We start from the raw sequence: 16,839 nt of genomic DNA, 5'->3' as shown, positions 1-16,839 counted from the left end.
ACTCTAGAGAAGAAAGGGATATTCAGCCAGTCAAAAGTAAGTTTAAAAAGAAAATCTTCAAAATCCTAACACTCTACAGAGGCCAGGCATACACAAAAACAGAGATAGAGGTCATTTCTGTAATTAAAGTGAAAGGCAAGCTAGAAGATACCTTGATAGACAGAACCCAACAACCGAGAATTGAAGGCGAGGGGAAATATCCAAATCAGTTTTCTGGGTGTTGTCAGGATCCAGATGATTATCTCACATATCCTGACATAAATGTGGATTATAATTTAAAATCACTAACAATTCCCTACAATTCACTTAAAGAGATAGAAAGTTGCTTTTAATTCTTACATGCAGAATGTCCACAAATATTTCCAGATCCCATTTTAGCCCTAATCCTAATCCTAAACCATAGATACTCACTGCTTTGAGATCCTATTTTGTGTTTCCTCACTATCCACAATTATTGAAATCAGGAAATAGTTTCCCCTCCATTTTGGGATGGAAAATAACAGAAAAAGCACACATTATGACAGGAGGGAGGAGTTTCCCTCCCCAAGGCATTGTATTTGAGCACATTGGTATATTTTTTTTAACTACGATTCTTTCTCCTTGCTTTTTCTCTTGGGCAAAAAGCCAAGCAGTGAGAGTTAAAACCCCTTGGCAAGAAAGCGGCCTACGCTAATATTTAAGTATTCCTGGTGAGAAAGGTATATCATCCTCTTCTTCCCTGTCTCCCAAATGGCTCAGCATCTGGACTTTGACCTGGCTATCAAGGGCTGCAAACTAGGAGGTGCCACCATGATTTAAGACCTGGACAATGACCTCTGGTAACAAGCACAGCATGGAAGGCATTTGTAGGCTACCATCCCAGGCTATTCTTTCTTGGTCCTGGGTGAAGAATTTTCTGATCTGCTTGTCCTGCTGTTGTATGACAGGACTGGGGTTGCTCACTGAATCAAAACAGGGGTCTGAATTCAGGAGAGCTGAGTCCAGATTTTCTTCCTCCATGAATGGGATGAAATCAGTTCACTGCATTTAGCCTTTATAATATATCAGTTTGTTCACAGTCTGGAATAAATCTCTAGCAACAACAGTAAATATGAGTTGGGTTGAACTGGCCTCTTGAAAGTTCTCCAGTTATTCTGCATTATCTGCAGAAACTGATGAAGACAAGAACAAAGAGTACACATCATAATAGTCTAAATCATTCAAATAATACTTTCATAGAAATCTTGATTAAAAACAATTAGCATGCTTCCTATGATTCTCCCTGTAGGTTGAATGTTATATATAATGCTTTCATCAGGGTTATTTTCAGGGTAAGGTTAAAAAAAAATAAAGATGGTAGCCAGAATGGTGTGATGAAAACTGCACCCATTTGTTTGCTTCAATCCTACCATTGTGCATGCTGGTTTAGCAGTCTGCCAGGCACTCTGTAAGCAAGCCCAGTTCTCAGGAAAGACTTTGCATCAGATCCCACTCCTTCAGTCTCACCATATAGCAGAATAAGGCAGCTGCCTCCTATACCAAGGATTGCTCAGAGTGGGTCCCATACTTTTTGCTGCTTTGGCTGAAGAAGACAAAGGACATTTACTTGTCCTCAGCTATTTAGCTGTTCAGAACAAAAGAGAGAAACCAGCAGAGGTGCTTCTCATGTACTACGCCATGTTTATTTACTCACAGAGACAAATGACACCCAGGATCAGATAGAAACAAGAAAGAAAGAGAAAAAAGGCCAGGAATTGGAAGGGATGCTCTAGCAAAACTATCCTTGATGCTCTCACCTCTGAACATATGAATTGAGCCGCTTCACTTTTTAGGGCAACATATCAAAACTCTAGTTAGCTCACAACAGGTGTCATTTGAAAACAACTTTTAGAGCAGCACTTAGCAGATGCTGTTTTTATTTCCCATTTTGTCTTGGAATGATGATACAATAGAAAATTAAAATGATGGGTAGAGCCAACTATCCAATATTATTCTAAATACCAATAAAGATGTTTTTTTTAAAGATAACAGCTGTGATTCTATCCAGAGCACTGAGTTTACAGAAACCTATCCAGGTATTGGCACGAATCTTTGCTCCATTGGTGGAAAAGAAAATGAACTCCAGCAATTCAACCTGTCATGTTAGCCTCAAGAGAAGCAAAATATTATCTCCCTTTTATAGATGAAGTAAGCCAACTTTAACTTGACATAAGACGATGGTTTATATATGGCTATGTTTTAAACTGCAACATTATTAAAGGCACTATGTTAAACATGTACTGAACCCACTTATGAATGGTATTAGAACAGATTTTAACAGAATAGATCATTATGGATTTGTTTTGATTCTTCTGGATACCAAACAGAGGATGTCCCCCCCCAAAAAAAAATCTAAGCACAATTTTAAACTTGAAAATCTTAAAACTGCACTATGAACTCCAGCAGAGCTCCAGAGCTGCAGTAATGAGCAGGCAGCTTTATGTCTCTATTTGAGTTTTCCCTCCTTTCTTTAGGCACTTCTCAGATACAGCTTTGCTTGCATAGATAATATGCACTGTCTACTTTTCCTTATCAAAAGCATCAAGAATAGCAGTTTGGAGAGAAACAGCTTTGCAAACCCCGACCCCAAGAGGGGATTTGAGTTTTCTTATTATTTAAGCCAAATAGATAAGAAAACAGATATGGAAGGAGAATGCATGCATTTTTACTGCATATATAAATAGGAACCACAGCACCCTCATCGACAAACCACAGGGATGAATTCCCAATAGAATTTATAGAGTTTCAAATTGGAGCACTTTGAAATGTTTAAACATTAAGCATTTGTAGAAATGCGCCCAAGAAATCTGCTTTTCCTTTAGAATAACTCGTCCAGACAGGGAATGAATGATTCTTACGGCTATAAGCTACAAACAGAATTGCAATTAACTTTGCATATTTTTTTTTCTATCTGTTCATCTCAGTTGTTATTGCCACATCAATTGGCTTGGTGTTGCTCAAGGGTAGGACTGTGGTAACCCTGAGCACCACTATTCAGATATATCTCCATTTGTACACATACATGTTTGGGGCAGGACAGGATGGAGCGAGGGCAGGAATGCAAGGGAAATAAACAATTTTTTATAAGGGAGCATATCACAAATAACAACAGTAGTGATAGCTTGAGATTGATTTATTAGGTATTTTATTTATTACGAAGTTTTGTACAAACTTAAAATAATGAATGAAATAATATATTACAATTAATCATCATTTAATGATAAGACCCATGACATAGAATAAAACTTTCTATACTTAAAACAGGAAGGTAGCAAAAAATTGGAAGGGGTGTGGTATCTTTTTGACATATATTCTATGAAAAGGCATAAGCTTTTAAGAGCTGCAGCTCACTTCATTAGATGCATCATGTGACTAGACCCACAGAGGACTTAAATTGAGATGAGGCAGTAGGGGGAAGAGAGGAAGACAGGTTGGTTATGTAAATGCAGGTTAAACATGTATGTGTGTGTATGTGTGTGTGATAGATTATAACTATCTTATCATTTAATTATCACTTGTACTGTATTAACATGCCATTGTGTTTGCTGAGACTTTTTGAGATTGCCTGAAACCTTTTTTTCTTTGTGAGTTCAGCAACCTCTGACTCAGTTGTACTGTTAAAGTCTCATTTTTCCAAGAAAATTACTGAAGTCTGCAATAGAGGGACCTGAGAGGTTGAAATTGTTTAGTATTACTTTGTGCTTTGTGACATGCAAACATTGATATGTTTGTTTATCAACTTCATTGTGACCCATAAAAAATAAGCCTTTTTAGTGTCAGTTTCACTTCAGGAATCTTGATCCAAGCATAAGCCTGGCAGGAGTTTTCATAGAAAAAATTCATAGAACCAATCTAGATCATAAAAGACTCTAAAACTTGATTTATCTATTCTGATAGAATCAAATGAACCTGACTGATTATCATTTCAAGTAGACAGAGACCTGGACCAAGAAAGATCTTTCAAATGCAGGCACTCCTCAGCTTATGACCTCAGTTGGGACTAGAATTTCTGTTGCTAAGCAAGACAGTTGTTAAATGACTCATGCTGGATTTTATAACCTTTTGTGGCTAGAAAGTGTTTGATACACATTTACTTGTCACTCCTTTTGTCTCCCAGTACACATTTCTTCTCTCTGACTGAAAAGAGTACAAACTGGCCTGTTATGCTACTTAATCCCCTCGTTCTTTTGGTGGTATCTGAGAAGAATCTTCATCTCCAGTTTGGTTTTATAGTGTCTGAATATTCGTCCACTCATATATTTTATTAATTTTCTGTTATTACAATTCCTTAGTGCTTAGTGAACGTGTTGTCTGGGTTAATTTATTATGTTTAGTAATACCAATTAAGTTCCTACTCTCTATCGCGTTTTTTCAGCCATTGATAGAATAGGTTCCATGTTTGAAAATATTCTTTTTCTTTAATTTTCAGGGTAAGTCTATCCATTTCTGCATAATCCTTGCTGCTGTTAATACATATAATGTTAAATATACACTTTGTTTATCATTTTTTCTGAAATTATACCTAATAATAATTCAGGTTTAAAATCTATGTGTTTCCCTAACATCTTCCCTTTTTACGTGTGCTTTATGACACAGGTAAAGAAAGATCTGGGGCTTAGGTTTCATGATGACAGCCATCATTTTGACTATTCTAACTTCCCCATCTGGATGCACCTTTCCCTAACCTTAATTCTCCCAACTTTCTAAGCTCGCTATGTGACATCATTTTTCTACTTTTCAAATATTTTAGATGCTAACTAATCATTGTTGGCTTTATAAAAATTGGAACTGTTAAAACAAAGCTTCTTGCAAGATCTTAGCTCTACTTTTGAGAAAGTGCAATTGTACCTGTGCAGCAGCTACAGTAGAAAACAGGATGCAAGTGTATTCTTTGAAGAAGGCCAGAGAAGTCTTTACTGTTGTGAAATTATTCCCACAGAGACTACCCTGTTATTTCATCAGAGGAAGGATAGCACTAGTAAGAAATGGATTAGTATCTCAAAACATAAGTTTCATACTTTGTACATGAACTCTGAATGTCCTCTTCCTCTCTTATGTTTGCTTCTTTGCTCTAAAATGGCAAACAAAGGTTATTTGTAAGTAGAGCCATCCAGTTGAAATGGTCAATAGGAAGATCTGCTCTAAATGAAGTACCCCTTCACTTTTCCAACTGCAAACAGAATTATTTCTGCATTACAGAATCTTCCATTTACAATAAAGAAACACTTCTGTAAAAGGGCTCTGATGAATCTTTAAAAAGCTAAAGAAGAAATCTTCAGCATTACAAAAGTACATAAATACCAACCCTGGGGAAAATCTTTCATGGAAAACTTGGGGAGCTACAAATTGGTCAGAGGTACCACTGGACTGTAAAAGTATGCTAAATAATAAATTATGCTAAATTCTACCTGAAGAAGTCACCTTCTAAAGAAGGCAAAGTGAATCAGTCTTTGGTAGCTTAAAAAATAATTTTTGCAATCAATGATTTAAAGCTGACCTCAATTTACTGAATTTCCTTAATTGCCCAAACTCCCATGCCTGTCTCTGGAAAGAATAGGAGACATCAACAGCAAATTGTAATTTTATTCAAATCTATTTCAGTCATATAAATAGAAATACATGTTATCTATAAGCCAGAAGAGAGGAAGGAAAGAGGGGAAATTGCAGCATAAGCTATACAAGCATGTAATCAAAATATTTATTAGCATCAATAAAACCTTCATTCCTAAGCCCGGAACATGTATATACCAAAGCAGGACTTCTGCCGTCAAATGTGGGGGTTATTGGAGGGGCTGTAGAATGGAGCATTTATTGTCTTTCAATATCAATTTGCTTTGTTTCTATGAAATCTTGTTTATTTCCCATTTTCTAATCCAGAGGCACAAAAATAAATTAAATTGCTTTAACATGAAACCATTTTTAACTAACTATATTGGTATTAAAATCCTGGAATGGATTTTAAGATCTCCAAGTATCCCATCCTATCCTCTTTCTTGCTTTGCAGTTCAGCATATCAGACAACTAATCTATTGTGGAAAGTAATTCATCGCTGATACAACTGCTCTTACTCCCCCACACTGCTTTTCTTGAACACTACAGAAACCAGCTGCCATAGGAGTCCTCAAGGCATTTTAGTTCTCCTTTTCCTGCTTAAAAGACCAAGTCCAAGCAAGAAAAGTCCCCCTTGTCAGATATGTCAGCAGGAGGGCCCTTCCTCTTGCTCCTCCACCTCCCTTCTCAGTGTGAAAAGGTCAACACCATGGGGTTCTGTCTGAGGCTGGAGGAGGTGGGAAGGATACTGGGAGCAATGGTTAAGCCAAGCCCATGTGGTTTACACACTAGAAAAAACTAAATTTTGCCTGCTGCTACCCTGTCTGGGCGGGCTTCCCATTTTGATTTAAAACCTGCCAAACTCAAGACAAACAAGGCTGAACATCTGAAGGAATTGGTGTTTAAGCTTTCATAGACTAGAGAAGCACAATAGAACTGATCGGCTATTGTGAATCCATGTAAAATCTAATCCTCCTCATCTCTTCACATTTTCCGCTACAAGGGAAGAAGTTTTGTCTTCTAGATCCTGAGATGACAAGTCACCCAACACAATTCTTTAGCCTTTCAAAGTATACTACCTCTTTCTTATCTATGTCCTTATGATCAGATCTCTCTATCCCCAACCAAATCTACTTTCTATCACAGAGATTTTTCCAGGGTATCCATCTGTTATTCAAAGCAAGGCTCCACAGAGTGCAAGTCAGCCTGCATGAAATGAGATGTAGAATGCATTCAGCCACAATCCATCTCCACCCAATTGCTTGGACAATGTCCTGCCATGCAATCTGCCCATTAGCTAGTTCTTCAGATGATGCTTCATCGGAATGAATAAGGGCTGTAGAAATGAAAAGAACTTTGTAGAAATTTTCTAATGGATCAATGTATTATTGAGAGGGACAACACTTTTGAGATAAGAATCATATAGCTATCTGTCAGCTTTGGCAACTTATTGCAAATTGTTGTCTGAGATCCAACCCATTTTGTCTTCTATGAATAGGATGAAAATGGGAGAAAGATGTGCTTAGAACTCTCAGAATAATAGAATAGAAAAACAGAGTTGGAAGGCATCTTGGAGGTCTTCTAGTCCAACCCCCTGCTCAGGCAGGAAACCCAATATCATTTCACACAAATGGTTGTCCAATCTCTTAAAAACTTCCAGTGTTGGAGCATTCACAACTTCCGGAGGCAGGTTGTTCCACTGGTTAATTGTTCTGTCAGGAAATTTCTCCTTAGTTCTGGGTTGCTTCTCTCCTTGATTAGTTTCTATCCATTGCTTTTTGTCCTGCCTTCAGGTGCTTTGGAGAATAGCTTGACTCCCTCTTCTTTGTGGCAGCCCCTGAGATATTGGAACACTGCTATCATGCCCCCCCCCCTTGTCCTTCCCCTCATTAAACTAGACATACCCAATCCCAGCAACCATTCTTTTTGTTTCTCAATAACATAAGGTTTCCCAAGCCTTTGGGTCCATTAGTTGAACTACATCCTGCATTGCAATTTTCAGAAGAGTTTAGCATGCAAAGAACTATCCACCTTTTTCTTATTCAGACATTGAGCAAATCATTCACTGACCACAAAACAGAAGGATCATGAAATACATTATAGCTAGTGAGGGATAGGCTAATCTGTTTTAGTCCATGCCACTTTCACATGTGTCCACATCATTTGCAACTGTTGAATCACAATAAACATGTATATATCCATTAGAATTTAGGACATCAATCATATTCTTAATTCATACCAATATTACATACAATTATTCTCTTCTATTCTCCTTTCAAATTATACATTTGTACAGTTGTATATAGTTTCTTTTAAAAAAATATTTGTATGTCCCTGGTATGTAAAATATTGTCTTATGTCAATTACAGTACTTTTCAAATTCCTAAAAGGTGAAACTGAACTAGTATTTGCATTCTAATTTACTTTTAATTGTGACAGTTTGAATCAATTCTAGTTGTAGACTAAATTAAATTTTCAGCTATGCCTAAAATTAAATACTTATTTTAAAATGTATTTTCTTTCAAGGAAGACCAGATACACATCTCTGTACATTCACCGTAAAAATACATGTTCTCAGATGTCTTACACTTATTTCCTTATGAAATAGAAATATAATTTTTAAAATTCAATATAGTAATTGTTACACATTTCTTGAACTTTTATTTGACCCCAAAACTGCATTTCAACAGTTAGCTAATGTAAACATTAACAATGACCTCATTAATATGGAGGCTCAGATCAGTTCAGCTTGAATCAGAATTTTCAAAGATTTATCTCCAAATATGCACTTTTAAATACAGGCCAATACATTATTTCAGTGTTTAACATTTGGAGAAATGAAAATTCCACAGGCAGGATTGCTTGCAATTTGCACACTCATTTGAGAGACACAGATTAAAATAGTTGTATTAAATTCTTCAAAAACTGGATCCATCTACTGTCCTTTCCTAGAGGACTTGATTCCAGTGGAGATGTAGAAAATATGACATCTTGTTTCTCCAGCTCCTCTATCAGGAAAAATAGTAGGAGATCTGGGTGCTTGTATTCATAAGCTTCAAAACTTTTCTTTTTCTAGTTAATTTCTATCGGAATGCATTATTCTGTTTTGTGCTGTTGTACCACAGCCCCAAATGCCATAATGAACATCTACAGTACCTCCATCCTGCAGCTGATATACAAACTCGTCATGCCAACAGAGATGAAAGCTTATGCTTTGTGCTGGGTCACTGGAGGAGCGTAAAATGAAATGAGCATGAAAATAAGAAAAATATGACGGAAACACCTGACAGACAAGAGGTAACATTTATAGCATGGAAAAAGGAGACATTTCACTCATGAAAAACTTCCTCCGTGCTGCGCAGGCACTAAATACTTCCATGAGGCCTTTCTAAAATTGCTTCAGGTGAAGAAAGGCCAATTGCAATTTGAAGTTCAAACTACTGGTCGGTCTTCCAAGAGACCAATGATATTTTTACAATTTAACTCAGTAATCCCAATAGAGAGAATGATAGAGTGAATAAAAAAGTTCAGCCAAGTGCCACAGATTCTACTCCTGTCCTCCTTATCCCTCTCCCCTCTCCTGGACTTTTCTCATTCCGGATATCCTATGCTACAATTTTCCCTGCTACATGCCTAGTCTGTTTTTTTTCATGGAAAGCACTGCTAGTTTAAACTATTTTGCTATGCTATTTTGGAGGTAGAAAAATCTCAAGCCTTGCTCAATCTACTTTGTGTTCATTGGAAAAAGATGTAGATCCACCTAGCTGGAGTCTGCTACAAAAGACATATACGGTACTTAAAACTAAAGCACTTATTTTGAATCTGAATGATTCAAAATTCAGCATGTTGAGCATGCTGAATGGAATTCTGAAGCATTATCCACAATAATTCATACTGTCTTCATTGTAGCAATATAATTTAGGGTGGCATTTTATGGATATTTTGTAGAAATATAATTTAGGGTGGCATTTTAAGAAGCTATCAGTAGATCCAAATTTAGAAGCCTCACATATTTTGAAAGTGATCGGTGATCCTCTCTACTGCTGCCACACAAACACGTCATGAACTAAAACGCTCATCTAATTTTCTTCCAGTTGACCAATCAAAAATGCAAAGAATGTCTCATTCTTCAACTTATTACTAATGGTGTAGTAACAAAAAAAAATCACCACACTTTCTTTCTATAGAAAAAGAAATGAAATGAAAATGCTAGTACTTCTTATTGATATTTATGTGCATTTGCAATCCAAAAAACCCCAAATGATTCCAAAGTGGGACAGCAGTGTGTGGTCAATATATTTACTCAGTCAATGACCAGTAGGAAAGCAGTATATGGAAAGATATAAAACATGTAAATAACACTGAAATCCCTCCCCCACCCAAGTCTCAGTCACCCAGTTGGCATTCTTCTATTCTATTAAAAAGGCATATCTTGTAAAAGTGTATGATAATACATTGGTAATTTTCTAGCCAGGTGCTATAGCTTTTATAATAATTGCATACTGATATGGCAGCTGGATTGGGAGAATATAAGATGTGTGGTCTACCCAATGAATTCAGAAAGAGACTAGCTTCAGGATACAGGGCCCGTCCCTATCTGCATACAAATACAGCACAGACATGTCCTGGCAGCTTCTCTTTCTTTTAGCTTTTCCTTCTGACATTGTCTTCATTGCACCTCCAGTCCATTTCTGAAGCATCTTACAGTCATCTTTAGCTATTTCTGGAATGCTTTTTCTTTAAGCAGGCACCACATTGTGGCAGTTTTGCTATGAGTGCAATTTAGCATGTTTCATCAACTCTTTGGCTGATGTTGCAGTTAGATGACTTCTACAGTTTAGGATTATCCTGCCACATTTGGCCTCTGGCCTCTGGATATCATCTTCTGAGGCAGCAGCTGGGCAACTATGGTGATGAAATATGGGGCATATCTTGAAGTAGAAGAAAGAAGAAAGTTAATTATTTGAAGAGGAAGGAAACAAAGCCCAGAAAATTTATGAAACTCTGTGTAAATGTGTCCTGAACACTAGAAATAAGGACAAGGCCATTTATTGATATTGCGCCCATAGCAGGAAAAGAAATACTAGTCAGGAGAGCAAATTTTATGCCAATATAGTTTGCTTTTGGCTCAAGGATTAGTGGATAGCTTTAACTTGACAAAGGAGGAAAAGTCCTGAATCTAATTTGTTACAGAGGACGGTATTGATCATCAGGGCCTAAAAGGGGCCATGAAGTAAACATTCATACCAAGAGAAAATACAGGCCATTCATAAAGTCAGCAGAACTGCAATTCCCCCCAAAAAATATCAGTTTTGATGCAACATTATATTCAAATAAACATCAAATTTGTTGTTATCATTATATTGCATTCCTTGTACTGTATTGTACTGTACTATACTATACTATCTTATACCACAAGCATCCTATGGAAGTTAGAACCATGCTCCAGTGTTCTGTGTAAAAATTCACTAACTCTAAACCTAATTTTAAACCAATTGGTAAATAAGACATTTGCCCATAACAATAATATGAGCTGAGGGAACCTGCCTACAGAACTCAGGAGGTCATTCGCTGTATTCACTGCTTTTCTTTGCTTGTTCTTGTTTTGCTTTGTTTTGAATGCTGCTTGACTTCTAAGACCTATTCGTAGTTTTGGTTTATTGTATTTTAAGTATTTAATAGCTACAGTATTTGAAAAGACATTTAAAAAGTTAATTAAATCTATCTTCTTTTAGAGGAAGTGCACTCAGAACAATGACTCACTCCAGAAGATAAGCACACTGCTGGAAACATTTTCAATTGCAAGACAAACTGTGCCTCATATTTTAATTCAGAGTTATAATGTTATTTGGAAAACCCTTACACATACTGGGGCGTTTGCAATGGTCCTGGAAAATTACTTCCTTTTAAAAAAAAATCAAAATTCTGCCTTAGAAGAGTGGGAGATCAAAGGTCTCGCCATCTGTCAGTTTTGTTGGCAGAAACCACAGTGCCCAATTGAATTAAATTATGTAAGGACTTGTTCATTGCCCAAGGGAGGACAAGTGAGAAAACAACAAGAAGAAGCTGAGAAGGAGATTTCCAAAAAAGATCAGTCACAATTTGCTTGATGTGTTGAGACTGTGGAACATCCCATTTACGATCCCATATGGTCATTTTGGAGGGGAGACCAGGATACATTCCAGCTGCTTTTCAACCACATAGTCTAGAAACTTTCAACTAAAGCAGAAATTTCTTCTCTGGTCCATTTCCCAAAGCAGAATGACTATGCAGAAATTTACTGCAGCTTATATAGACTTACTTTACCATATTTAATGAGCAGTGGGATTTTATGATCTGTAAATTGCACATTTCTCTTCAAACTCCTATGAGATTAGCTATTGGTTATGATCATTCTGAACATGGGGAGATCTGCTGGACTACATGTCCATGCAAATTAAACTGCAATAGGAACTAGTGGAGAGATGGACCCAGGAACCCAACAAAAATCTGACCTATCCAAGTAATTTGTGCTTGGGGGGGGGGCATGCTGAGATGGAAGACCTGCAAAGATGAAGTGAAGAAAGCCAAGGCTCAAAATGAACTAAGGCTTGCGACCAAAGTCAAAAATAACAAAAAAAGCTTCTTTCAACATGTAAAAAACAAGAAAATGATTGGTCCATTAGTGGGTGGAAGTGGCAAGAAGGTGACAAGCAACAGGGAGAAAGCAGAACTATTTAACTCATTTTTTGCATCTGTCTTTACACAAGGGGAAAAAACAGACCAACCTATCAAAAATAGTGCCATAAAAAACAAAACAGAAACACAAATTAAGATAGGCAAGAAAATGGTTAGTGAGCACCTGTCCAGCCTAGATGAGTTCAAATCGCCAGGACCAGATGGATTACATCCCAGAGTTCTCAAGGAACTGGCAGATGTGATATCGGAGCCACTGAACTATATTTTTCAAAGATCCTGGAACACAGTGGAACTACCAGAGGACTGGAAAAGAGCTGATGTAGTTACCATCCTCAAAAAAGGAAAAAAAATGGATCCAGGAAATTACAGACCTATCAGCCTGACCTCAATACCTGGGAAGATCCTGAAAAAGATAATCAAACAACGAATCAATGAACACCTAGAGGCAAACAAAGTCATTACTAAAAGCCAATGTGGGTTTGTCAAAAATAGATCATGCCAGACAAATCTTATTGAATTCTTTGACCAAGTGACAAAATTAGTGGATCAGAGGAATGCTGTGGACATAATTTACTTGGACTTCAGTAAAGCGTTTGATAAAGTAGATCACAACCTACTACTTGATAAGATAGAAAAATGTGGGTGGGGTAAACAGAATCACCACCAGATGGATCCGTAGCTGGCTGACCGGCCGTACTCAGCGAGTGGTCCTCAATGGAACTGCATCTATATGGAGGGAAGTGTGTAGTGGGGTACTCTTCAACATCTTCATCAACGATTTGGATGAAGGGATAGATAGGGAACTCATCAAATTTGCAGACGACACCAAGCTGGCAGGAATAGCCAACACTCCAGAAGACAGGCTTAAGATACAGAAGGATCTGGACAGACTTGAACACTGGGCACTAACGAACAAAATGAAATTCAATGGTGAAAAAAGCAAGGTTCTACATTTAGGCAAGAAAAACCAAATGCACAAGTACAGCATAGGTGGCACCATGCTCAATAGTAGTAACTGTGAGAGGGACCTTGGAGTCCTAGTAGACAATCACCTAACTATGAGCCAGCAGTGTGCTGCAGCTGCCAAAAAGGCCAACACAGTGCTAGGCTGCATTAACAGAGGGATAGAATCAAGATCACGTGAAGTATTAATACCACTCTTCAATGCCTTGGTAAGGCCACACTTGTAATACTGCATCCAGTTTTGGTCACCACGATGTAAAAAAGATGTTGAGACTCTAGAAAGAGTACAGAGAAGAGCAACAAAGATGATTAGGGGACTGGAGGCTAAAACATATAAGGAACGGTTGCGAGAATTGGGTATGTCTAGTTTAACGAAGAGAAGGACAAGGGGGTACATGATAGCAGTATTCCAATATCTCAGGGGCTGCCATAAAGAAGAGGGAATTAAGCTATTTTTCAAAGCACCTGAAGGCAGGACAAGAAGCAACGGGTGGAAACTAATCAAGGAGAGAAGCAACCTAGAACTAAGGAGAAACTTCCTGACAGTGAGAACAATTAATCATTGGAACAGCCTGCCTCCAGAAGCAGTAAATGCTCCAACACTGGAAGTTTTTAAGAAGAGACTGGACAGCCATTTGTCCGAAATGGTGTAGGGTTTCCTGCCTGAGCAGGGGGTTGGACTAGATGACCTCCAAGGTCCCTTCCAACTTTACTACTATTACTATTACATGGTAACCCAAAAACACAAATCTTGACCCATGGAAACCCACTCAAGAAGGATTTCCCTTTAAAAGTCAAATTTACTTGTATCCTATTTTGTTTTACCCTTAAACACAATTTCCTCTATTTCCTATCAGGTTGTGAGCACCATTGTTTTTACACTCAAAACCCTGCATCCTTTGGACAACAGAGAGTACAACATGTGCTTAAAAAGCTCAACATTTGCAGAAGTATCAGGAACGAGAATAAAACTGAGCATGTCCTGTGAGTTTGGAATTTTACTTAGAAGGGAAGGAAAAGAAAATGAAATAATAGAAGATTGCAATAGAGGACATAACTATTTGAACAGCATACTAAACAAAGAGATTCTTTCACACAAAGTATCTAAAATTTGTGCACAAGAGTGAGATACCTTCAGGCTTAGCTTTACAGAAAAGTATTTAGAATTAAAAAGAATTCCCCAGAAGCTAAACTTCAAAAACTTAACACATGCTCAGTAGACTCAAAATGCTGAAAGTATGATAGAAGAATATAAAAAGATTGGGCAGGAAGTGGAGTCACTATAAATTTTAAACAGAAGTAGATTGCACCACAACAATGTGTTCAGATTCCAATGAAGCTGCCACCTCATTTGCCTTAATCAAGTTTGTTTCTACCACTTGCAATTCCGGTTCAAAACCAGACATTTATTTTCCAACTTACCATTTCCATTTTTTTCTGACAGAACAAACTTTCTCAAAGGGTTTAATTTGGGCCAGGATTCACTAATGAAATATATATTAAAAGTAGAATTATCTAGGAGAATGACTCAGATCATACAGTGTGTACGTTTTTCCCCATCAAGTAACCACAGCATTTCTTTCCCTGTACTCTAGCATCTGGAATTAGGTAGAAGGCACAAAAACACACTTTCCCTTTCTTTGTCTCTGGTTTTTAAAGAAATCAACTCCTTAACCACAATTCCACCTCTTATCCATAATTGTTCAGCTGATTTGCATAATAGATATTTGCCACATCCTGCTTTTTCTGGGGGGGGGAGGGGTATCTTGTGGAGCAGTTACACAGACCAACGTGAGTCATGAACACATGTTGGATCTCGGTTACTTTAGTCTAGCCTGCAAGAGCTCAGGCCCACCACCCTTTAATGAAAAACATCTTGTGCGCCTTGTGGTTTGGGGCCCTCCAGGCCAGTCCTTCTCTCTGCCTCAAAAATTAATCCCACACGCTCTCTAAAGGTGATCCACATCCCTAGGGTTGTGGTGTCTAAAGGTTACGGCAGGAAAATTGATAGTGCTGCTGATGATTCCTGAAAGGCCCATAGACAACTGCCCTTGTGGCCTCCCTTCAGCCTGCACAGGAAGGAGGCCCTCCTGCCCCAGAACAGTTCCCCCTCATTAGCTCTCCCATTAGTGTAGCAGATTGCTCAATTAGCAGCTGCTTGAAAATTTGAGTCTCTCTCACTAATGCACAGCCCCTGAGGAAGGACCCAGGCATAGGAGGTTATAAATAAATCCCAGGCAGGCAGCTGGTCTCTCATAAGACTACTTCTGTCCGCTCCTTCTCCTCCTCCACCCCCTTTGGAAAGAAGTCAGTGGACACCAAGAGTAAAAGGAGTTGATTTTGAGATGGACAGTCCTCTGCCAGAGATCCACAAACCAATTACTTTCTCAGGTTTGCAATGTAAAAGAGAGAACATCAATTTTGCAAGCCTGCATGTGACTTCCTTCCCAAACAGATTCAGCCTAAAACTAGATTCCTTCACATAATCAAAACTATTAACATGGAGTAGTTGTTTATGTAAACTTCTTGATAGACAAACATCTCAAGACACTACATGGCATTATTTCTCTATTCACACTGAACTGCTCTACAAGGTTTGCAAACACTTTATTTGAAAATGATTTTTTCCTAAAGACCATGGGTGGGGTTATATTTTCACACTGCATTAAATAACTTAATTTTAAATGTGACTTATTGAATAAGCAATTCCTTCATATTGCTAAGTCACAAGCCATGTTTTACAGGTCATAATGGTTGTGGTCACAAAACACTAAATTAAATAAACTATCTTAACAGTATTTTGCAGCCCATAAGTCACACTGTTAGGAGAAAAATGTGCTATTTTAAAATACGTATTTTGGATGTATTAATGATCATAAGCAACTTTAGAGGCCCACAATATCTAAAAAGCAGAATGAAATTTATTTGGGGGGACAGAGGGAATAAATAAGCAAGTAAACCAATAGAAATATATGCATCCCTAATTCCAATGACTAAATATGATCCAGTATTTCATTTATGTAAATATAGGCTCATTTGAATATTTTTGTTATCTTGGTCACCTTAATGTTATTCAAAGACTTCCATATGTAAATAGGAGCTTCATTTTAAAATGGCCTGATACCTGTAAATGTACAAATATGTAGATCAATAGGCATATTCTTCAGGTCCCTCACTTTTTTTAATTTTATGATACAATTCTTAGCTCATAAATTGTACTGACAATATGGGTATAAATGCATAATATGGAATAATTATAAATACATTCTGATAACAAATCTTGGAACTGCATACTTTTTGATGGTAAGGAGGTTTTAAATTGTGAATTTAATACGGATTTACCTTTACAAAAAAACATGCAAAATTCATATGGACATCAAAGGGGGGGAGAGAGAGAGAAGGAGAGGGAGAAGGAGAGGAAAAAAGAAAGAGAAGAGTTGGAGTTATTTTTAAATTGTGATCTTCAGTCAGAAACTTTGAGAAATTAATCAGCAACTGCAGATATGACTCTGTCTCACAATACTGTAGACTTATTATACATTTCAATGGGGCCAGGCAAGGAAATGTTCCTTTCTTTCAGGCAAGTGGCATGGAACTACTGGTCAATGTGGCCACAGTAAGCTTGGTTAA

At 37.5% G+C, this 16,839-nt stretch overlaps 1 protein-coding gene across 1 annotated transcript in view; it reads right to left on the bottom strand.

Moving 5' to 3' along the window:
• The window catches only part of NGFR (nerve growth factor receptor), a 262,216-nt gene that overhangs the window by 136,407 nt on the left and 108,970 nt on the right, over positions 1–16,839 (bottom strand). The window lies entirely within an intron of this gene.

This window comes from Crotalus tigris, unplaced genomic scaffold (genome assembly GCF_016545835.1).
Source record: "Crotalus tigris isolate CLP2741 ecotype Arizona unplaced genomic scaffold, ASM1654583v1 scf7180000024472.5447098, whole genome shotgun sequence".
Classification (NCBI taxonomy): domain Eukaryota; kingdom Metazoa; phylum Chordata; class Lepidosauria; order Squamata; family Viperidae; genus Crotalus; species Crotalus tigris.
Note: the sequence above shows the minus strand (reverse complement) of the source record. Positions and strands in the feature narration are given on the sequence as shown.